The sequence below is a fragment of the Talpa occidentalis genome, unplaced genomic scaffold (genome assembly GCF_014898055.3).
Source record: "Talpa occidentalis isolate TD23 unplaced genomic scaffold, MPIMG_talOcc4v2.1 talOcc4.2, whole genome shotgun sequence".
Classification (NCBI taxonomy): domain Eukaryota; kingdom Metazoa; phylum Chordata; class Mammalia; order Eulipotyphla; family Talpidae; genus Talpa; species Talpa occidentalis.
Genome location: NW_023602073.1, coordinates 86550076 through 86575067, shown reverse-complemented (window position 1 = coordinate 86575067; position 24992 = coordinate 86550076). Strand labels below are relative to the sequence as shown.

Sequence of the window (24992 nt, the reverse complement as noted above, 5' to 3'; positions counted from 1 at the left end):
ATTCAGACTGGGGAGAGAGAAAAGAACTGCTAAAGAAGAAGACAGGATATAGTTAAAGAGAAAAGGCAGACATGGTTAAACAGAAAGGAAGTTAGATCAGAACTGTGATGTATCGCTCATGGAAAGGAGGAAAGAACTTCAAAAAGAAGACATTTATGGTTCTTAATGCTGCTTCAAAATTAAAGGATGAAAAGTGAGAACAGGTCATTTATGGAACTGGCATTTAAAAGGTGAAGTTTCAAAGGAATGGTGAGTACTGATAATCAGATTTTTGGTGTCTAGAATGTTTTAGCAAACTTCACTTTTGAGAAGTTTATGGATAGAGAAAGAGGGCAGGGTGTGAGGGAACAGTGAAAGCAGGTGAATGTCTTTTTGTTTTTGTCTTGGAAAGGGAACTCTTAAACCTTTTTGTAGATTTTATTTCTTTTTTTAAAAGATTTATTTATTTATGCATACAAGAGCTGGGGTACAGGCCAGAGATGCGGGGGGTGAGAGGATTCACCAGAGACAGAGTGGGAAACAGAACAGGCAGATTGGCCAAAGTACACTGCTGAGGGGAGCAGTGGGTGAGACAGGAGAGGTCTGCTGTGCCATGTGGGTAGCTCCCCGGCTGGCCGGAGATCGAACTCGTGCTGCAGAGGCTGCGGATTGCGTCATAGTGAGGTATTTAACCCCTGTGCCACCAGGGAGGCCCCTGTTTTGTAGATTTTAGACACTAACTTCTTCTCTACTCATAATCCCTGTTCCTAAAATCATTGCTCCCTTTATTCCCACAGATGCTTTGATCCTCTGTTACTTGGGAAATTGAGGTCTTCTCAACTTTTCTTCATCCCAAAAACCACTGTTCCTTGCCTTCACTTTTCCTTTCCTCCTTCATTAAGAGGGAAGTATCCCTTCTGATCAAGTTTAGTTCTGTTGACTTGATCCTACTGCCTGCACAGACTAACTTGCACACTTTTAACTTTCCCTCTCCATACCAGAACCTTCCTCTCTCTTTTCCTCCCAGCTCTCCTATGGTTGTTATCACCAACTTGTGGAGGGGACTGGAAACTTTCCACAGAACATCTAGATTGATTAAAGTTCCTGGTGTTCTTACTCATGGAATTGCTGTCAGCAAGGTCTCCATCCCCTAAGGAATCTAAATATGGACTATTTAGGAATCTTTTTATTCTAATATTTTCCTGATTACATACTTACTGAAAATCCATTTCCATTATTTTCTACATTTCTTGACTATTTTAAACTTCTACTTGCCTTGGTCTTTCTTTTTAAAACTATGTTAAATGATAAACTCATAGGAGACAAACTATGTATGAAACCAGTGATGGATGCTTTGGAAAATACTATGTAATTCCCATTGGTTAGTATAAAAAAATTTTTTAAGTAGATTGCCATTTTTATTTTTTCTAAAAGTATTGTATGTAACATATGAAGGTAGACTTTGGCAGAACTTTCAGAATAGTGGCCAGGAATGAGGATGTTCCAAGGAAACACCAAGCAGTGGTGAGCATTCTGGCTTCACTTTTTACTAACCTTCTACATCATCACTTTATGTATTTTCCCATTGGAATTGTTATAGTGGCAGAACTATCTGTCAACTAAGGACAAGGTGATACTCTTCCCTGAAGACACTCATCATATTCTTGGTATTGCTAGGTGAAGTGATAGAATGTCTAGAATCTCCTTTAAAATGCTCCCGTTTTGGACCATAGATATGAGGCATAAAGTAGGGGAGTCAGAGGGAAAGGGCCCAAACAGGGAGGGAAAAGCACAGGGACTGTGGTGATGGATCAAGGCTGCTATGGTGCTTCAAGAACTATGGGGACTAGACCTGAGGGGAGAATCAAATATTGTCCAAAATAACAATGATGTAAGAAAATAAATAAATTTAATTATATAAAAAAGAAAACATATGCAAATGTTTAGAATAAATAGTGTTTGGCAAAATAAAAAAATATTAAAAACAAACAAAAGGGATGCAAGGGGTTAAGACATAGCGCTATGAAGCTATCCGCAGCGTCTGCAGCACATGGCGCAGCAGACCTCTCCTGAGTAGCCTGCTGCTCCCCTCAGCAATGTATTTCAATAGATCCACCTGTTCTGCTCCCCACTCTGTCTCTGGTGAATCCTCTCACCCCCCACACCTCTGGCCTGTACCCCAGTTCTTTTATGCATAAATAAATAAATCTTAAAAAACAAACAAACAAAAAATGTTCCAGCCTCAACACACAAAAATAAGAATGTAAGATGGTAGGTGGATGGTTCACTATACTAGTCTGCTCACTGGGGTATGTCTAAAACTTTTTCAAAATGCAATATTAAATTAAAATAACAAATAAATGACAATGAAATGGCAAAAGAAAAATAACAATATCTATATCACCCACCTCTCCTTCCTGTACTGCCTACTATGTGCTAGGATCTTCATTATTTTATTTAATAATTATAATAACCCTAAAAAGTAAGAAGAGAACAAAAGAGAAGTTTTGATGGTTTAATTAAATTCCCCAAGGATACCCTAGTGGTTTATCATGCCTTTCAGACCTTAAAGCCAGTGCCTATTGTATGTCAGAAAGTAATACACCACTATTATTTTTAGAGTCCAAATGGAAGGGCAAAATCACTGGAAAAGAAAAACCTATGCCACAGATCTGAAACATTTTACTAACTAGAACTTTTTCTAACAAAGCAAATTTTGAAGTTTATAAAATATAGGATAATTTTTTGGTCTCTAAATCATGAATTGATGCCTAGTTTCCCTTTAAGAATCTGTCTCATCTCCTCATTTGCATCTTTTCATATTTCTCAGTGAGATTTTACATGGTTTTCAGTAGGATGTTCACACACTGAACAATAGAAATCACTTGTAATGAATCCAGTTGTGACTGATGCCAATTCTATAGTGAAATTTGTGACTGAAAACATTTAAACAAAGGTAAAATCTTCACTTTAACTTAGGGACTTGTTCCTCATTTATGATATTAAACCATATAAAACATTTTAAAATAATTATTGAATGTTTTCAAGAATTAGGTGCAGGGTTTTGTGTCCAGACCATGGGGAGTTTAAATCAACAGTGGTGTCCAAATTAGTGAGATGTCATTGAATGGGCACTTCTTACCACCTGCTAGCGACTTGACATTCTTTACAAATTTCTGAAGCAGCTTTTAACCTGTTTGGTTTTTTTTATTCCCTTCTTTCTTCTGAACAGTTCCAGGAAAACTCCTGAAAGTCACTGGTCACAGACTTAGTAGATAAAAAATGGTCCTTTTAAGGCATTTTCTTCCTCATGATCTTCCTTCATTTCAGCCCTGGTGATCCTCAGAGACCTTTCCCAGTGCAGGGCTGATAAAGTTTGTTCTGAATTTTGTGTGACCTGAGGCACCCTTGGGTTTGCCTGATGGGGTTACAAGGGCAGACAAGGTGTGGAATATTTTTCTTTGAAAAATTCACTGACCCAGGTAGAATTAAGAATCTGACTTCAAAATGTATAAAGCAGTCAAAGGTTAGCCTCAAAAATGCATGAAGGTCTCAGAGACTCACGTCACACATCTGTCAACAGAGAAATAGTTTTACCCAAACTATCTACATTAAAAAGAGAATGGAGGCACTAATGAAATCTGTTGAAGTTATTTTATTGTGATTCTAGAGCAAAATTGAAAGAAAGGATAGAAATTTCGATTCAAGCAGAGCATGGTCTCTTGGGTCTTTTCAGCTAACATGTTATTCTATCTGTGGATATAGTCTTGTGCTTCAACAATGTATATGTTTGTATTGGCAGGGAAGTCTTCTTTGGGCTTTTCCGAACAGCAACAATTAATCTCTAGCAATACTTAACTCCCATGTTACACATTTCCTCTTCAAGGGCCTGAAAGGAAACAAGAAACAATGTGCACAAATTTTAGCTGCTCTGTCCTCTCCCTGCCTACAAAAACTATAGCAAGCCCTCATAAATAATTTTGTTGAGCTCAAAATGGTTTCCTAATGTAGTTGATGCAGAATTATTCCCAGCAGAGGCCACTGTCTATGTGGAGATTTTATGTTGTCCCTTTGTCTGTGTGAGTTTTCTTCAGAGTTTTCCTCAGTCATCCAAAAGATGTGCATGTTAGGGCCTCCCCTGGTGGCGCAGGCGGTTGAGGGCAGCACTGTGAAGCTGTCCGCAGCCTCTGCAGCGCCAGCTCCATCCTGGCCAGTCAGCTAGAATACTACATGGCGCTGCAGACCTCTCCTGTCTCGCCTGCTGCTCCCCTTAGCAGTGTATTTCAGTCATTCTGCCTGTTCTGTTCCCCACTCTGTCTCTGGTGAATCCTCTCACCCTCCGCGCATCTGGCCTGTAACCCGGCCTGGTTCTTGTATGCATGAATAAATAAATCTTAAAAAAAAAAATAGATGGACCATACCTCTAATTTCAGTCAAATCAAAAAGAAGAAAACTAAGTAGTAAATGGCTGAAGTACAGTCCATAGGCAAAGTTGAATATTAAAGTTACCTACTATCAGAATAGCATAAGTGTAGGAAAATAAAAGATGTTCATGTTAGATTCATTGGAATGTCTGAATTTTCTTAGTCTGAATGTGTGTGTGTGTGTGTGTGTGTGTACTCTGCAATGAATGGTTTGCTGTCCAGAGTTGGTTCCCACTTGTACCCTGAGCTACTGGGACAGGCTCTGTCCAGTCTCTAACCTGAACTTGAATAAGAGGTTTGGAAAATGAATGAATGAATACAAATAATTGTTTAATATCAGAGGTGTTTGAGTCTTTATTTTAAAATTGGTGACGTTTTTGTGACCAAAAATATGCCATAAGAACCTAACTCTGCTTATATCAATTAGCCGTGGTAAGATTGGTTTCTTTATATGTCATCATTTCACCTAAAGTTGTAATTTTCCAGAACCTATCACTTTACCTATGTTTTTTTTTTTTTAATTTTATAGAGGCATGTTTATTTATTTATTTATTTATTTATTTATTTATTTGTTTGTTTGTTTTGTTTATATATGCACTGGGTACAGTCAGAAGCGCGGGAGGGTGAGAGAATTCACCAGAGCCAGAGCGGGGAGCAGAGCAGGCAGAAGGACCGAAGTATACTGCTGAGGGGAGCAGCGGGCGGCAGGAGAGGTCTGCACGCCATGTGGGACCCTCCTCTGGTGGCCGGGGAGCAGCCAGGGATCGAACCGGCACCACCGAGGCTGCGGGCAGGTTTGCAACCCAGCGCTCAACCGCTGCGCCACCGTGGAGGCCCCATTTTACCTATGTTAAGCAAGAATATGCTGTAGTAACAATGAAAGCACATTTATAAGAACATAGAACTGTGAGAAATAGATAATTTATGAGGAAAATCGGTGATAAACCAAGGGTTTGTATGTTCCTAAGCAGATGTGGGAAATAGTCTCCTTAAAACCCACATTTTCACCAATGAGAATGATTGTCCCTTGAACAGTAGTACTGATTTTAAATCTTAAATAGCTCTGCCCTGAGATGTCATATTACAATCCCTGACATTTTGGAATAATGAAAAAAGTTAGTTAGGTCATATGTATGCATGCTACCTAAAATGTGTACCCATGTTGTATATGTTTTTTTAATTAAGAAACTTTTTTAACCCAAAAACAATATATAAGATCTGAAACAATAAAATTGTGCATACCTTTTTTTCTTTAATGAAATGTAAATTCCTGGCTTTGAGTTAACAAAAGACAATCATTTGATTTCACATAAAATTGTTGTTGCATACAGGGTATGAACCCTGAATATGTTTATTATCTTCGTTACATCTGACATGACTAGTTTTTGGTGGCTGTGATGTAATGTATCAGCCTGCAGTACCAGATATGCTGACTGCAAAAAAATAACTCATGCATCCAGACCGAATGGGTGGAATCAGAAAGTTCTGGACATTGAACTTCCTTTCTTTCTCTCCAGAGCTCTAATTGCTTGAGTGGGAAGAGAGATAGCCACTCCTCTCCCCCTCCCCACACATGCCTGCCGTTTCTTCACCTATGAAAAGACTCAGTTATAAGATTCCAAGTCATATTTTTAGCGTCATCCTTCACAGATACCACACTGTTGTCTATCTGTTGGAGAGAGGGGATCAACAACTTGGTCATTCCTTTTTTTTTTTTTTTTTTTTTTTCCAACTTGGTCATTCCTATTGATTACCTGCCACCATGTAACAGTTTATCTAACTGACATAACTGATAAAGCAATTATGGAATGCTGGCTAACTAGTGGAGGGAATGCAATTGGGACGAATAAGCTCAGAGTTCCTGAACTAGAGAGACATGATCTATGTTATCCCCCTGCTTTACTTTAAGCATCCTTACCAACTTTCACCTCATTTATTACATTATTCTCTTAACTGACATGCCCTTCTTGCAGTCAGTCTTGTCAGCCATAATTCTCCATATTACAGCAAGATTTAGCTTTTTAAAATACAAAGTTCATCATTTCTTTCCTCTGCTTAAACTGCTGGGATCTGTTTTGCTCTGAGAGGCTTTGATGGACTGACTTGTGCACACCATGCCAGCCTTGTCTTTCACTCCTTTCTCCTACCATTCTGTGGTCCTGTCATACTAACTTGTTTGCAGTCTGCTGAATACAAGTCTTAAATGGTGTTGGGAACCTCTTCTTATTGGGGACTAATCTCTTTAATTATGTATTATGCAAATGATTTGAAAGAAAAGGCACATGTTCAAGGTTGTCTGGTGGAAGAAGTGCATTGATTTTATCCATTGATTTTTATCCTATTTTATTTTTAAAGTTTTTTTCCACATCAAGTAAAGGTCATTGGCCAGGAAAAGCAATTCCCCACACAGACACCTTAGGTTAGTGTTTAAAAGCTTATTTTATTACTTGTTATAACTTGCTCACACATTGTTTCAGGAATTGATAGAGGAGGACTTCTGTCCAGGTTTCAGAGATTTTTATATTTTTAGTGTCATTCCTGTATCACTTTCTAATGGAGCCTTATAATTACATGCTCAGGAATCATGTTGTAATTATAAAATTATGTAAGTGTATAGAAGGAGCCATGCTCTAATTCACTAGTAAAGCTGACATCAAAAATCAGGCCAAACATGAAAATATAATTCTAGCAGTAAAGTTTATATATTTTAAAAATTTATGTTAGAAATTGTTATGTTATAGAGCTTCCATATGATCCAGCAATTCCACTCCTAGGTATTTACCCAAAGGACACAGAAACATCAATTCCAAAGAGCACCTGCACCCCTATGTTTATAGCAGCACTGTTTACAATAGCTAAGCTTTGGAAACAACCCAAATGCCCAAAAATAGATGACTGGATCAAGAAGATGTGGTACATATATACCATGGAATATTACTCAGCATTCAAAAAAGATAAACACATGCAATTTGCAGCAACATGGATGGCGCTGGAAGGGATCATGCTCAGCGAAATAAGCCAAAAAGAAAAAGAAAAATACCGGATGGTCTCACTCATAGCAGGAATCTAGAAAACTTAAATAAGGGACCAGGAAAATGAATATAAGAAAATGAAAATCAAAATCAACAAACAACTATGAACCAGAGACACTTTTTGGGGGGTGGGGGGCGGGAGGGGAAGGATTGGGGTCAGAATGGGGCATTTGCAATTGTATGGGGAATATAAAAATAAAATTTATTATTTAAAAAAAAAAGAAAGAAATTGTTATGTTAAACATTTATGTTAAAAAAAAAACTAAAACTCTTTTAAAAAGTAAAACTCTTAAAATTTTGAATGGTTGACTTACATGGTTGAAAAGCTAAGAAATGATATAGTGTATGCAAATATATATATATATATATATATATATAGAGAGAGAGAGAGAGAGAGAGAGAGAGTCTTGTTTTTTTAATACAAATTGAACATACTATATACACTGTTCTACAATCGGCCTTTTCAGATGTTAAATATGCCTTGGAAATCTTTCCCTATTAGACATATTTCTACAGAGTGTATGATATTTGGGTGTGCCTTAGAGCAGTCCCCTGCTGATGGACATACATTTGTCTTATCACACATCTAAGAGTATTTCTCCTGGTCATATTCCTGAATTGAAATGACTGAGTCAAAAGGTGTAGAAATATGTAGTACATTTTGCTGTAGGTCTGTCTTGTCACACTCTTTTCAACACGATATATCATCAATTGTTTTACCATCCTGATGTTTCAATTTCTTTGCCAATCACATAGGTGGAATATGTATCTCCTTGTAGGTTTAATTTACATTATTTTATGAGTGAGATTAGCATGTTTTCAAATGTTTTTGGAGATATTTATATTTCCTTTTCCATGACTAGTCTCTTCTTATCCTTTGCCTGTTTTTTTTTTAATTTTTATTGATTAATAAGGACTTTTTATATAGAAAAGAAAGTAGTTCTTTGTGATAGGAATTGTAGATAAAATTATTTTGCCCATCTCATTTTTATTTTGGCATTTTTTGCCATGCAGAATTTATTGTTACTATCATTATTCAGACATCAATATTTTCTGACTTCTGATTTGCATCAATTTAGAAAGACTTTCCTACTCTTAGACTATGAAAAATTTCATCCTGGAGGCATAGGGGCTAAGTCTCAGCACTATTACTGTGATGGCCTGAGTTCAATCCCCAGCAAGGTTGCTAACTCACATATGGTGCAGCAGACCTCTCCTGTCTCACCTGCTGCTCCCCTTAGCAGTATATTTCAGTAAATCCACCTGCTCTGCTCCCCACTCTGACTCTATGAATCTTCTCACCCCCTGTACCTCTGGCCTACACCCCAGTTCCTCTACGCAAAAATAAATAAATACAATCCTTAAGAAAGGAGTTTATAAGGTATGGGAAATGTAATTTGCAGAACTCTAAACTCAAGATCACAGAGTAAAATAAAGATAACTGTTTTATAACTTAGAGATTTTAACTAAATAACTATTAACTGAACAATTTCCCTTCTATGATTTTAATTGTTACTTTTATTCTATAATATTATATTTATTTCTAAATTATAGCTTAGTCCATAGGTTTCTCTACTTCATGCTTTAGTGCCATACTGATTTAATTATTGTAGTATTGTAATGTATTTTCATATGTGGAAAAATCAGTGCTTATTATACATGTTCTGAATTTTCCTAGATATTTTTATTTACTTGTAAAAGAAGGGACTTTATAGCCAAAGAATCTTTAAAGGAATTTAAAAGTCATAGCCCTTTGAAAATGTTTTCTTTTGGATATTTTTCATTGTTCATAGTAATCAGAATTTCCAGATATTTATATCAAATTTCAAATATTTATAGAAAAACTATCAAAAAAATTAAAATATCATTATGTCTTTTTTTATTCCTTTCCTGTGTACTCCAAACCAGTTTTAGCTTTAATTAGTAGTGACAATGATTAAGTGTATTAGTGCAGAGATTTTTTTCCTTTGTCAGCAATTATTTTCTTCCCTGCTTCTGAGTTGATGTGAATCACCCAAAACAGAGACCCAACTATGAGACTTTCAGCAAGCCAAATGTGAGCAAATGGTGACTTGGATTAGGGTGGTAACAGCAGTGGTGGTCAAAAATGCTCAGATTCTGTACAAATTTCATAGGAATGCTGATGGAACTTGATAGAGGGTTGAAGGTGGCATGTATGAGAAAGATTAGCTAAGGTTGTCTTCAAGATTTTTCTGACCCAGCATATGAAAAATAGAGGTTGTCATTTACTAGGATGCAGAAGGCTACAGGTGGAACAGCACAGACAACATTGATGAAGGGCAAAAGTCTGGAGCAAATATTTTATTTATGGCTTTGCTGAGTCCTTAGGAGTAATGGCTAGAAAAAACAATGCTAGACATGTTAGAAGGACATGCTTCAAATGGTTTTGCTGTAGTTAAGTCATCTTGGTATGCACGTCTTCAAAATTGATTCCCATGAATGTGACACCATCTGTGAGATGATCCCTAGAACTTCAGCTGGAAAGCTTGAGCCCATATTGCTACAGCTCCATGATGCTTTACTAAATTAACTCGGGATTAAGCACTCATAAAAGGTGGCTGCAGAGAGGTCCTCCCCTGGTGGCGCAGGTGGCTGAGTGCAGCGCTGTGAAGCTGTCTGCAGCCTCTGCAGTGCCAGTTTGATCCTGGCTGGCTGGTGAGGGTCCCACATGGCACGCAGTCCTCTCCTGTCTTGCCCACTGCTCTCCCCAGCAGTGTATTTCGTCAGTCTGCCTGTTCTGTTCCCCGCTCTGTCTCTGGTGAATCCTCTAACCCTCCCGCACACCTGGCCTGTACCCCAGTTCTTGTATAAATAAATAAAATCTGTAAAAAAAAAAAAGATACTCTCAATTTATTAAAAAAAAAAAAAAAGAGTGGCCGCAGAGAGTGAGCATTCACACTACATGTTTGTAGTCTGTAGACTTTCAAGACTCTTTGAAAGTCTTGGAGAAATTGGAAGGAAATCTAAGGATAGTTCCACAATATTATTAGAGAATGCTCACTGTTGAACATGAAATAGTGAGGTCAACATTGAGAGATCTGGCAACACTGAATGTCTGATCTCATCCACCTGCCTCTTCTATTTAGTCATCTTCACTATGCTCTCATCTGACCTTTGGCATGTGGATGATGAAGAATGATGACAGCTTAGATAACATTCCTAACTACAAAAACTCAGTAGAGGTCAATGCATATCAATTGTCTGAGACAACAATATTTGGCAACGTGGTAACTACAAATAAGTGTTTGAAATAAACTAGGGGGATCTTGAGCTATTTTATTGATATCCATGATTAAGAATGTTCTTTCCCAGAAAGTTCCTGTTACTCATATCAATTTCAGCCAGAGGTTCTTGGTCATTTACTTCGAAAAAAAGCTGATGCCCTGGGAACATTATATGTTAGTTAAATAGAGATTTTTAGAGATCAGAATGGATATCATGCTACAGATAATGCTCAGGTTTAGGCTATCATGAAAAAAAATTCCTAAGGGGGTGCAAGTAATGAGACCATGATATGGAACATATGTAATCAGACTGTTTCCTACTCTGAATGATGATTTGTTATTGGCACTAGTTGTGGACAAGCTTATAACAAGATCAAGTTTTTCCAACGTCTTACTTTGAGAAGACTAAAAAGTTTGAACTACGTATGGGAAGAAAACATACTTTTAAAAAATACATATACACCGATCTGAAAATTAAAATAAAAGTATTAAATCATATAGTTTGTGCTGAGTAACCAGTTTCTATTGCAGATGGACAAATAATGTGTTAAGAATATACAATGAAATTTCAGTGAGATGTCAATTACTTTTTTAGAGCATTGTTTTTATACTCATAAACTACCAATGATAAGTATGTCATTGGTTTTTCTGAACCTGTTTCATTAGCTGCAAATTAAACAGCAAAAGTTCTTTTCTATTGTAAATTCCTATGATTCCATGAATCAAGTGTCCCGTTAAGGCCTGGAGCTATTTAGTTGGTCAGAAAGCTGGAATCAAAGTTAATAATTCTGGGGTCTCTGGGCCTCCCCTGGTGGCGCAGCGGTTGAGCACTGGGTTGCGAGGCTGCCCACAGCCTCTGCAGCGCCAGTTCGATCCCCAGCCACCGGTGAGGGACCCACAAAAAAAAAATAGTTCTGGGGTCTCCCTGGTGGTGCAAGGGGTTACGCACAGCACTGTGAAGCTAGCCACAGCCTCTGCAGTATGAGTTTGATCCCAGATGGCCAAGGAGATGACCCGCATGGCACAGCAGACCTCTCCTGGCTCGACTGCTGCTCCCCTCAGCAGTGTTTTCAGTCAGTCTGTCTGTTCTGCTCCTTACTCTGTCTCTGGTGAATCCTCTCAACCCTCACACCTCTGGCCTGTACCCCAGTTCTTACATGCATGCATGCATAAATAAATAAATAAATCTTTTTAAAAAAACAAAGTTAATAATTCTTCATTACTTCCCTGTGGTATCCTATGCTCCACAATGCTCCTTCCATCCTTCCTTCCAAAAGGTGGTTTGATGAACATATGATTTATGATCCCAAACTTCATTCTTACTCGATTATAAAATCATGCAGACATAAGATTACATCCTATTCATGTGAGATCTATCACAACAACTAGCAGAGTAGCAACCTTAGACATAATTGCTAAATAATAAACTAGTAAATGAGAAGGAAGGAAGGAAGGAGGGAGGGAGAGAAGGAAGAAGATAACTAGCTGCTTTATCTATGTTGTGTGCTGATGCTGATGGAAAGAGAAACACCAGGCAAGCATTAAATTTCCCTCTAAAGAAGGGCATAAGACAAATCAAAGAGATGTTTGTAAAGGTTTTATTTTGTTACTACAGGCATGATCACAGTAGAGAGTTTTATTTCAAACAAATTCAACACAGTGAAATTCTAGCCCAACACAGTCATTTGATCTTCTCATTGAAATTTGGAAGAGTATTAGAATTTGATCCAAAGTGTGAGTTAGAGATTTAGGTAAGAAAAACTGAGAAAATTAAAAAAGACTCAATTGAGAAATGGTACTGTAGAAATATATAGAAAAAATATAGAAAAATATAGAAAATAGCTACTTAATTAAGCTATTAAAAAGCAAGATATGACTATACATCCTGATGAAGTAGGTATTTAGATCAGATGAGTGTTGATTAAATGCGTTCTCCTTGAGCTTTTCATTTTACTTGAATAAAAAATAAAGTGGTACATATTTGAGAGGCTCTATATTGATATATATGGAAAATTCATAAAGTATAATATTAAGATTGCCAGACCTGGAGTTAGAATGCCTAGATTTGCATTCTGACACTACCAATTGTGACTTTGGGCAAATCACTGAACTTGTCTGTACTTGCCTCAGATCTCTCATTTACAAAATGATATTAATAATAGTTCCTATCTGATACAGTTTTTGTGATGTTGAAATGAGATAATATTTGCAAAGCACTTTGAATATTCCCTGGCATATAGTAAATACTCAATGATATTAGGAAGAGAGACAGAAAGAGAAAGAAACAGAGAATGTGTATGTGTTGACATCTATATTAATGTATCTATAGAGAAAAACAATTCTGAAAATATCTATTTCAAATTATTAATAGAATTGGAGTTTTTGAGTTATGTAATATATACATGCATATTTTCTTAACATTGATTCTGCAATGTTTCTTATAATCAACATATATTGCATCATAATTTCAAATCTTTAAAAATTTCAATAGTAAATTGAAATAGTAAAAAGGCATAATTTATCTAGCTAAATGAATCCAGAGAGAGAGAGAGAGAGCACAATTTAAACCACTTAATGCAGAATCATCAGCTGAAGAGACCATAAATAGCAATTCTTTGTTTGAAGGGTGTTATATGCACATTTAATTAATGCCTTGGTTAATCCTTCAAATTAAAGAGGATATTGCTATTTGAGAAAGTTAAGCGTTTCATGAGTCCTATCTCCTCACTTACCCAATGAAGATCAGAGACAGACCTCAAGACCCTGTTTCTGTCAGCATCCTGCTACCACTTTATGACATATAGTCTTTATCTTTGCCCATCAAACCCATTTTAGAGAGACAAATAATAACTCATTTACATAATCTTGAAACACAGCAGAGTGGAGACACTTTTTTTTTTTTTATGTACTGGCCAAATTGCTTTAGCTATCTATAAAGACATAAGTGAAAACTCTCAAAATCTATGGTTTACATCATAGGTTTCTTATCTCTTGTAAAGTTTAAAAATATTGATGTTTTCGGCTTTTGTGGCTGGTAAACTGAATGCCTTTCACCTTGTGGATAAGTTAACTGTGGCTGAGATCTCATTTTTCTGGCTATAGATTCACAAGATCCCCCAAAGAGTCTATTCAGTATTTGTGATGCATTCCTGTAGAATTTAAAACTAAGCCCTAAAAGCTTTGCTTTGTGTACTTGATCTGCAGCGACCTTTAGAGTTTTCTGTCCATTGAACCGAAGGTCTTCCTTGTGAAATCATAGAATAGTGCCCCAGTTCACTTTCTGTTACTTGATATCACTGAACAAAAATACCATTATCAGTGTGTGAGAAAAAAAAAAAAAAGATATGGTGTCCTGTCTCTTTAAAAGTTTAAGAATAGCAAGCACTGTAGAGTTAATTCTTTTGGGGGCTGTGCCTTGAGAATTTTCTGGCCCAGAATCAAGCTACAGATAATTAATTATGTCAGTGAAAAGCTCTGGATGGCCTGTTCTCTTCAGAGAAAAGTGACATCATCCATAGAATTCTCTGGCAATAAAGAAGAACAAAGCTGTGAGTGCAGGAAATAACAGACAGATGTCCATGAGTGCATATTTTATCTACTTCAAAGTGCATTGCAAGAAGTCATGTACTGGGGCTGTCTCCCAGCAGCAGTGGCTTGGCAAGGGGTCTTGGAGAGTGGGAGAAGTACGTTTACATGATTGGGGTCACTGCCTCATGTGCTCTCTCCGGACATAGAAGTGCAGCATTTTTAGGAAAGTTACTAAAAAGATGACAATGCTTAAAAAATGTTGGCAAGATCCTGGCAAGCCAATCAAATTATGTAGTGTGGGGAAATTGGACCAGATGGCAGTAGCAACATGTGTGGATGGAAATGTTAGTACCGGAAACATTATCCAGTGAGTTTCATTGCACAGGCTTCCTTTGCTTTGTGCTTATACCATATTTTCACAGGTTACTGTTGGTGATCCCCTCAACAACTTGTAATGGAAAGAATAAATATTTTGAAGTCAGTAAATTTCTTTAAAATCTTGTGACCTTAGGCAAGCTATTTAATTTCTGTGAGCCTTATTTTTTTCATTTATGAAATAAAGTTAAAACAAATAAAGTAATAATAATAATAATAAACAACAACAACAACAACAACACCCCTGAAAAGAGTGTTGTTCATACTCTGGTACGATATAAATATTAGCTTTTATTATATTCAACTCTCTCCTTCCCTGTAAATATATTTGTTTCATATTGCACATATCATATTACACATATAGATAGTAGGTGAAATAGATGTTTACTTATAACAATTTTGAAAAAGAAAAAGATCATAGTTTCAAGTTTTCAAGGATAGAAGACCAGAAACCCGCTATTGGAGATTTATTCCTCTGAGTTGACACTGCCAACTCCAGAACTTTCTCTTAAGAATATTTTATCTGGTGCCTCCCCTGCTGGCGCAGGCGGATGAGCGCAGCACTGTGAAGCTGTCCACAGCCTCTGCAGCACGGGTTCAATCCCGGCTGCCTGGCGAGGGTCCCACATGTGGCGCGGCAGACCTCTCCTGTCGTGCCCACTGCTCCCCTCAGGGGCGTATTTTGTCAGTCTGCCTGTTCTGCTCCCCGTTCTGTTTCTGTTGAATCCTCTCACCCTCCTGCGAATCTGGCCTGTACCCTGGTTCTTGTATAAATAAATAAATAAATATTAAAAAAAATTTATCTGACTATCAAAGTAAAACCAATGAATATAGAACATTTAGAGCATGCATTTTCAGTGAGAGCATTATTGTTCCCAACAGGATGAAAATTTGTTCTTAAGGGGGTATGGGGGTATGTGAAGAAATTTTAAAGGTTGCAATGTTTTGTAGCTCTCAAAAAGACCACAGTACTTAAACAGTATATAGGATATTTGTGGCATTAAAATTTCATAGGGGGGTGATTAGGAAAAAAAAACTAAAACATCTCCTTAAAGAAGACAAAACTGAAACATTTTTGAGAAACACTGAGTTTGAAAAATTAAAAAGTTGTAAGAAAAATATCAGTCACACAAAATTCTACCAACCTGAAAGAACAATTGTAATTATATGGGTGTTTTTCTTCACATGTTTTTTACATAGTTGCATGCACAGTATACATACAAATTTTGAATCTCTGTTATAAGCATCCCATCATTCAGCATCCTTGAAATATAATTTTAAAAGTCTGCATATCTATTTTCCTATGGATATATTTTTCTCAAATTTTTCCTTACTTTTGAATATTGAATTATATTTTTCCAATTTTTTTACTAATATAAATAACATTACAACAAGCATATTTGTGCATTAGTCTTTGTTCTTTTTGTTAAAGGCATGAATATTGAATATAAAAGTGTGAATAATTTAAAAGTCTCTTATGTGCATTGTTGCCAAATTGTTTTCCAGAATCTGTATGTCTTCACAACGAAATTATGAGACTTCCCGCTAATCAAATTCTCACATATAAAAACTATTATAGTTCTAAGTTTTGTCCTTGTTTAAGAACAACGGTGTCTCATTATTGTTCTAATTTGTATTTTTTTAGTTATTAAATTGTACTATTTCCTAAATATCCTTTATAATCAGTTAATTATAACGTTTGTAAGTTCCATGCATATTTCTAATGAGTTTCAGTGTCTTTCTTCTGATTTATGTAAACTCTTTATAGTTTGAGGAGTTACCCAATATCTGTCATAATTATTCCAAGTATTTCCTTTTCTTTGTCATTTATTTGGCTATGACTTTATGTTACATGTAGAATCCCTAATTCTTTTCTCTGACTTTTTTTTCCCCCATGCAAAAGTCAGATAACTACCTATATATATTCATTCACTCATTCATTTATCTTACAGCAAAAAAAAAGCAAAAAATAAAAATAAAAAAAATGAAAGAAAACCCCCATGTACGCACATAAAATAAGGTTATGAATTGATTGGTTGATGAAATATGATGAGAGGCTTATGGGAACCTAACTCTGTATTTTCCTAAAAAACAATGGCTCAGTATTCTCTCATTTAGTTTTGGCAGTAACTTTACAGAAAATAGCTACTGCAAAAAATATGAGAATTAACTGTATCTCATTTTTGCTTGTAACTCATATACGATAAGGATAATGAATCACAAGGATATTTAACAGGAATTTCATGAACATAAATGCAAGTAACAGGCAATATCATTTGGAATTTAAACTTTCTCTAGTGAACGGTAAAAAGTGGGTTCAAAAGAATTGTTGTGTCCTCAAAGTAGAAAATATATATACTTTGAAAAAGGCAAACACAGGAAATCACTGACGGACAAGTTGAATACACACACAAAATAGGCAGCCCCAGACACACATTTTGCCCACACATTTAACAAAATTTATTAGACACCTGTTTGTATTGGAAACTGTGCTGGGGCCTAGAGACACAGAAGGGAACAAGGGGCTTCTGCCCTCACTGAGTTCTTAGTCTTGTAGGGAGGCAGAAAATGAGCAATCACGATTAAAAACTGTTATGTATGGTAATTAGGAAAGTATCAGACATCAGAAATGGCAGCTCTACAATTTTATGTCCATTCTCAAATCATAGAGCATCACATGGCTCCTAAACACTAGCACTAAAGTAACAATACACATGAGATTTTCTTATTTAAATTTGTTTACATGTCTCCCATCTCTGGTTTAATAGAGTGAGAAAGCAAAACAATCTTTTTTGTTGATGTTGTTGTAGACTCAATTTTATTTTATTTTATATATTTTTAAATTTTTTACATCATTATTCATTTTTAAACAATATTTGCTTCCCTCCACCTCCTTAGGTGTAATCCCCATAGAATTTCCTTCACCAATGTACCCGTGCACCATCACCTCAGTCCCCTGTGCTCCTCCCTCCCTCCCTCTGATCCCTCTCCCTCCTCCTCCCCTGCAGTATGTCTCAGATTTGTAATTGTCTATTTTTGCTTTGCTGTGTTCTGTACTGTTATTATTTTTTACACTGATGTCTTATTTGGTTCCCCTATATTCCTGCTCTAAGAGAAACCATCTGATATTTTTTTATTTCCTTCTGGCTTTTTTCACTGAGCATAATTCCTTGTAGCTCCATTCACATGAAAGCAAGACAATCTTAAGAGCAGAAGTAAAAATGGCTACATTTTAACCTGAGATATGGTACTAGATGGCTAGATATTGCCAATGAGAAGTAGATGACAAATAATATAGAAGTTTATAGCTTCTTTGGGGATCTCCTTTCTGTAAAAAAAAGGACATTCCAAATAGGAACTCATACGAATTTGATTAAATGTCAAAGATGCAATTTTAAAAATTTATATTTCTATTTTGTAATTTTCTTTCTTAAGTTGGAGGACTTGCCTCTGGTTGTGCTCTCATCTATAAGCAATGCCCAATGCCTGCTTACAGCACTAGAACCAGCACAAGGTGCACTTTCACATTGCCTCTTACTGATGCCAGATTATAAATAGAATACTAAGAAAAGTTTAGAAAAAGTGTAAGTCATTTCGGCTGCAATATAATCTTTTGACATGATGATGAAGGAATACAGACTCTAGAGTAAACAGTGTAGTCCAAATTCTTGAATTAGAGAGTGAACTGTTCCTTTGAATCACATTAACAAATAGTGCAGAAGACTCAGAAATGCAGGGTGAGTCATCTGCCCTGCTTTGGGGTTGCCAGTTGTCTTGTAGGTCAGTGGCATAGAAATCACAAATATTGGGCCTCCCGGGTGGCACAGGGTGTTAAGCACTGCACTATGAAACAATCCAAAGCCTCTGCAGCATAAGTTTGATCCCCTGTCAGTCAGGGAGCAACCCACATGGTGCAGCAGACCTATCCTGACTCACCTGCTGCTCCCTCAGCAGTGTATTTCGGTCAATCTGCCTGTTGTGTTCCCCACTCTGTCTCTGGTGAATCCTCTCACCCCCCACATCTCTGGCCTGTACCCCAGCTCTTGTATGCATGAATAAGTAAATCTTAAAAAAAAAAAGAAATTGCAAACATTGCCAGGAGTAGTTTGGGCAATCACAGGCTATTGAGAACAAGAGGGATAAGAGAATCTGTCTTAGCCTTTGACTTATTGAGTCCGTTTGTAGAAAGGCTTTTAGATCCAGCTGCTCCAGCTGCTCCACTTCAACCAGTTCACACCTATGAGAAAAGAGGAAATTGCCTTTTATTGGGCATCTGTTGTAGTACAGGCACTTATTAGTCACTTGATATATATTTCATTTCACACAGATGGGAAAACTTTAAGTTCAGTGCTCACTAACCCAAGGTTCTAGTAAATGGCAGAGCCATAATTTGTGTTCTACACCCAAGGAAAGGGTAACTAACATTTGCCAGGTAGTGTTATGGATAGGTAAAACCTATCTCACAGGTTTTACCTACTGTTAATACCCATTTTGCAGATGAAGAAATTGATTTGAGATGCTAATTAAATCATTTAAGGTCACACTAGCAGTAATGTTCATGCATTACTAGAATGCTGATGCAATCTAACTCAAGATTCCCAAAAGCATGTTCTTTCTACCATACTTCTCTTGAGTAGGAGTAAAAATAAACAAAAGCTAGCTTCAAGTTTACATAAGAGATTTGTTTAAAAAGAAAGACAACAAGCAAGTGGTTTTAGTAAACATAACAATATAGTAGTAGAGTAGAACAATTAATATTTCAACCACCCCTAGTTCTTGAAATGTAACATATATCATTACATTCTATGGAGGGAAGAGACTTTATAATATATTTGAGGATGCTCCTACTCCAAAACCCTTAAAATGAAAAACTCCAGTGTTGAAAGTACTCTTAGATTTTTTAATTAAAATAAATATCCTGTGTAACATTCCCCATAGGTGCATAGTAACTGAGATGTTTTTTCTATTTTGTTAAAAAATTAATTTCTAGCTGTTCTAAGGTAGTGTATTATATAGAATTCACTTGGGACAGAGGCTGAAGTGAATGTAACAACAACAAAACACAATAAATGCACAGCAATGCAGTGTTATATATTTCAAATAAATTTCCCATATATATAAATTTTATCTAGACAATGTAGTCTTCTTTCATTAAAATATTTTATCTTTTGAAAAACTATTACCCTTATTTTCCAGTCCTCACTAGTCAGAGGATAAAAGTAAGATGAAAGAAAGTTTCCAAAGTTATTTTTTCCCTCTCCTGACTCTACCTCCACCTGCCTCTGCCCATACATGAGGATGTCAGGTTCCTCCTGGTTCCTCAGACTCCTCCTTCAATGTGTTAAAAGTCCTCAGAGGATGAGGACCCAGTGTAGACACACTCCTCTGGGCTGCCATTGGGCCTTTGGCATTTTGCTCTTTTTCCTACGCAGACCCTCTGTGGTGATGGTGGCTGCCGCTTTAAGTGCCTGTTGGAAGCACAGCCACTACTTCTGTGTGTGTCCCGGTGGCTTTCTCTTCTGTTTTTTTGTCAGTTAATGTCAACTTGGAGGCTGCTCAGGCTAAAATCTAGGCTGAGAGCATGGTGCAAGATACAGAGAGTACTGCCCTTCCTTCCTTCCCCTCCTTACTGCTGAATCTGCAATGCCTTGAATTCTAATTTACCAATTCCTCTAGTTTTTATTTGGGTCTTTTATGGCAATTCCTCACCCTGTGACTCTGGCATGGGTGAGGGGTGTGTGTGTGGGGGGGGGGGAGTCTGAGTGACAGACACTGTGCTGCACTCAGACTCACCCTTCCCCTCTGACCCTGCTCCATTGTCCTTCAACCAAAATGGTGCCCTTCCTCTCCTGGGATGAGTTCTTTCCCAGGAAGAGCCTCAGTTCCCTCATGCAAATAGTCCTTTGGCAAGGCCACCCTGCTAGTCAATTCTCTAGATGGGATTACACTGAAGGAATTAGTTCAAGACTGAAAAATAAATTCCAGAAACCATCTGAAAAGGAGATAGTCATAGGAAAATAATAAGGAGGTAAAGAAAATATAACCTAATAACCTAACCTAATAGATACGTCTGGTACCCGATCTGGCACAGAGGCTTTATCTGTTCTGAGTCTCATCTAGCTGATTTATGTGGAGGGGATTAAATTTATGATGCTAGATAAACAACCACTGTGAGAAAATAATCATCTGGTTTGCCTTAGGGATGACGTCTCCCGTATTCTAAAGAGTTCATCTCCTCAACTGGATCACAGAAAACTGTGCCCTACATATCTGCTGGCCCTGATTATGCATAGGGGTGGATAGTTTAAGAGCCCTGCCAAGGTCTTTATTAGCCAGAATAAAAAGCTTGTAGACTTTTGGAATTTAAGAAATTATACACTGTAGGATCACAAAACTGCATGGGGGAACCTGTGACCTTATCTAATTACTAATCCAGGACACAGCAGCTGACATACTATTAGTATCCCAATGTGTGTAAAAAAAGAGAAAAGAAGAAAAGCACATAAGTAGTGAAAATACATTTAAATCCACAGATGACTGATGTTTAGTGGCTAACTCAAAGAAAATTAAAACTAAACTTTATAGTTTATTACATAGAATTTTCATAGAATTTTGCTTTTTTATAAAGTGCTAATCTGTATAGCACTTTATAAAGTGCTAACTTTTGGGGGATTAACAAGATAATTTTAACTTTTGATGAACTGTACTAATGTATACATAACATAAAATTTAACATTTTATACAATGTTAAAAGTGTGGAACTCACTGGGATCAAATACATTCATCTTGTTATGCACCATAAGCACCATTTGGCTCCAGAACATTTTTAATCTACCAAACCTGAAGTACTGTACCCATTAAAGAATCATTCTTCATCCTCCATTCCCCCCCGACAACCACTATTCTTTATTCTGTCTATAAATTTGGCTATTCTAAGTAACTCAGATAAGTGGAGTTAGACAGTATTTGTACTTTTGTGACTGGCTTATTTCACTTAGTATTGTGTCTCCAAGTTTCATCCATGTTGTAGCATACATCAGAATTTCCTTCCTTTTTAAGACTGAATATCGCAATATATACATATGTATATGCCATATTCTGTTTATCTATTCTTCTGTCAATGAACATTCATGTTGTTTTCACCTTTTGGCTCTTGGGAATCATATTACTAAAAGCATGAGTGTCCCTGCTTTAATCTTTTGGCTATATTCCACAAGTGGAGTTGCTAGGTAAAAGATAATCTGTTTTTTATTTTTTTGAGGGAGTTTTTGAAGAAAATACCATTTTCCATAAATGGTTGTACTGTTTTGCATTTCGCAAGCACTGCACAAGGATACCAATTTCATATTTTGCCAATACTTTTTATCCTTTGATTTTTTTTTTTTAATGATGGCTATCCTTTTGGCTGTGAAGTGGTATTACTATGGTTTGATTTCATTTCCCTAATTATTTGTGCTTGTTGTTTCATGTGCTTGTTGGCCATTAGTATATTTTTTAAGAGTCATCTATTTTAGTGCTTTGGCCATTTTTTTAATTAGGTTATTTTGGTTTTTGTTGATAAGTTGTAGGAGTAGGAGTTCTTTGCATATTCTGGAAATTAATCCCTTATCAAATATAAGACTTGCAAACATTTTCTCCCATCTTGTGGATTGCTATTCATACTGTTAACTTTGTTCTTTGGTACACAGAAGCTCTTTATTTTTATGTAGTTCAATTTATCTCTTTTTTATTTTTGCCTGTACTTTTGGTGTCATATCCAAGAATCACTGCCAAGGCCAATGTCATTAGGTTTATTTCCTCAATTTTTTCTCCTGAGACTTTTGGCTTTTACATTTAGGTATTTGATTTATTTTGAGTTAACTGTTATATATGGTACAAGATCCATTTTCGTTGTTTTGCTTGTGATTATACAGTTTTCCCATTATAATTTATCAAAAAGACTGTCCTTTTCCCACCTACTGGTTTTGAAATCATTGTTGAAAGTCATTTGATCATTTACATGAGGAGTTATTTGTGGGTTCTCTATTTTAATCCACTGGCCGACATGTATGTCTTTATTGTTTTGATTATCGTAGCTTTGCAGTAAATTTTGAAATCATAAAATGTGAGATCTCCAACTCTGTAGATTGTTTTGGCTATTTAGGGTTTCTTGAAATGCCATACAAAGTTTTCTATTTATGCAAAAATATCATTGGGATTTTGAGGAATTTTACTTAAAAAAATTCAAGCTATCATGGTGATAATAAAAGCCAGTTTTAATATGAAAAAAAGCTTCGGACATTTAATAAAATATTTCTTTTGGATGATACTCAGTTTGAATTGCTAGAAAGAATGGTCGTTAGTGAACAAACTAGAGATCGAAGCTGCTATAGTTCATATAGTTGTGGAAATAAAATTCTCCAAATAAACTAGTGACATGTTTAGTCCTAATGGCCTTTTAAACAAACTGGGTCTGTATCTTCTCCTTGAGTTATTGTGTTACTAAGCATGTTAAATTTCCTTTCTAAAATTCAGGAGAAAAAAAATGAAATGGATTATGTAGTAATAGCTAATAACATCACAAATTTTATAGCTTTTTTTCCTCCCAGGCCATTTACAATATTCATATTTACCTAACTAGGGTAAATATTATAATTCAATTTGTATGAGTTTAAAGATAGTCCATTTCCTGTTGCAACATTTTGGTGGAATGTACTGTTTTTCCTTATTCAGTTTACATATTTTCTTTTTGGAATAAACTTAAGAAGAACAAAGTGACTCCTAAATTGTAGACAAAAATGTCAGATGAAAGAGTAGAAGTTGACAAAATGTAATTGTTTATATCTTTAAAAACAAGGCTAAGTAGTTAAGGTTGTCCTGAGATTTTCAGTGCCATTTTATGCCTCTCTGACTTCACAGCACTTAATTTTACTTTACTGCAACAAATATTTACTGAGTACCTATCATGTGGGTAAGCAGTCTTTTAGTAGACGCTGTAGGCACAGTCCCTGTCCTCAAAGCAGCTCTTAGCCTAAGAAAGAAACAGACAAGTAAACTAATAAATTGCCTTATTTAAATAGATGGAGTTCTCAGAATGGCTGGAAACATTCACATAATGGGCATGCATTAGCTTTCCAGGACCATGTTCTCCAAGATTCTCTGATTCACTGCAGCAATTGGACCTTATTTAGGTAGTTGACTAAATAATACAAAGATGTGATAGTGTTTAGGATCTGTGACATTCTGATTCTTCCATATGCATAGAAACAGACTTATTTCCTCAAAATGTATCTTTTTTTGAGATGTGCAGGAAATATCTTGTTTGAGGTGCTCACAGTCATTAGGTAGGGACAGGCTTCTCCCTCTCAACCAACTAAGTAGACCACCAAACTTGGGGTCTGGTGGCATCATCTAAGAGTCTGTCCCAAGCTGTGTACCTCAAGCAAATGCTTTTAAGTCTTGTGTTATTTCCTAAATATTCAAGTGAATATTAAACTTGTAATAATCTTAGTGTTTCAGGAGGATGCATCAGGTTTAACTGGATGTTCCAAGGTTCACTGTGATTCCATCCTATGCTCCCAGGGTTATGCACATCCCATTTTAGAAATGTTGGAAAAAGCTATGTCAACTGGGCATAAGAACTAAGTATTCTTCATGCTTATTATGGGTTTTCCCCTACAGGTAAACCCCCCACATATTTAATTGTTAAGATTATTTAATTAGTTAGAGTATTTTAATTAGTTAGAATTGTCACCAGGCATAATCATCAATAATGGCATTTTTCCTTTAAAGAAAACTACAATTTGGAAATATTGTCAATGAAATCCAGTTCCTGAGTATAGTAATTCCCCATAGCCGCCCAGTTAGATATAGGAACATTTTGGGATATCCAGTATCTTACTCATTCAGTCTTTATCCTTCAGTGATGACCTCATCCAAGTTTATCTGGGTCTGTCCTGGTTTTCAAAAGTCCAGTTTTGTGAGATCCCTTCGTCCCAGGCAAAATGGGACAGTTGGTCACTTACTTTGCCTAGAACTGGCAAACATTTCTCAACTGTTTCCAGGTACCCTCCTGCTGACCTGAAGTAGCATGGCTCCTTGGTGAAGGATCAGCATTAGCAGTATGGATATATAGGTAGAACACTGAGAACCCTTGAGACAAACAACCCAGTTGGGAACCTTGAGCAACAAAGCAGGCATTTTAATTGTTTTTGATGCTGAACTAACTCATCCTCCTGTACTTGAGCACCAGTTTCTAATTACAGCTGCACTTTAGAAATATCTGCAGAGATACTTTAAATTGCAATTTTTGGGTTACACCAAGACTTCATGATTCAGAATTTCAGTCTGTATCTTTAACACAGTAGATGAGTGATCTATCCACCACACAAATCTGACCATGTTACTGCTTTGCTGCTTAAATATTCCAA

General features: G+C 36.4%; 1 protein-coding gene and 1 long non-coding RNA gene across 21 annotated transcripts in view; one reads left to right on the top strand and one right to left on the bottom strand.

Annotated features, from left to right (window-relative positions):
- Positions 1-24992, top strand: part of FILIP1 (filamin A interacting protein 1) — a 259100-nt gene that overhangs the window by 167159 nt on the left and 66949 nt on the right. The window lies entirely within an intron of this gene.
- LOC119252631 (uncharacterized) overlaps positions 17574-24992 on the bottom strand; it is an 84735-nt gene continuing 77316 nt past the window's right edge. For both annotated transcript variants that reach the window (XR_005126870.2, XR_008553255.1), the window contains one exon: positions 17574-18820. This is a non-coding gene — a long non-coding RNA (uncharacterized LOC119252631). The remainder of the gene's footprint in view (positions 18821-24992) is intronic.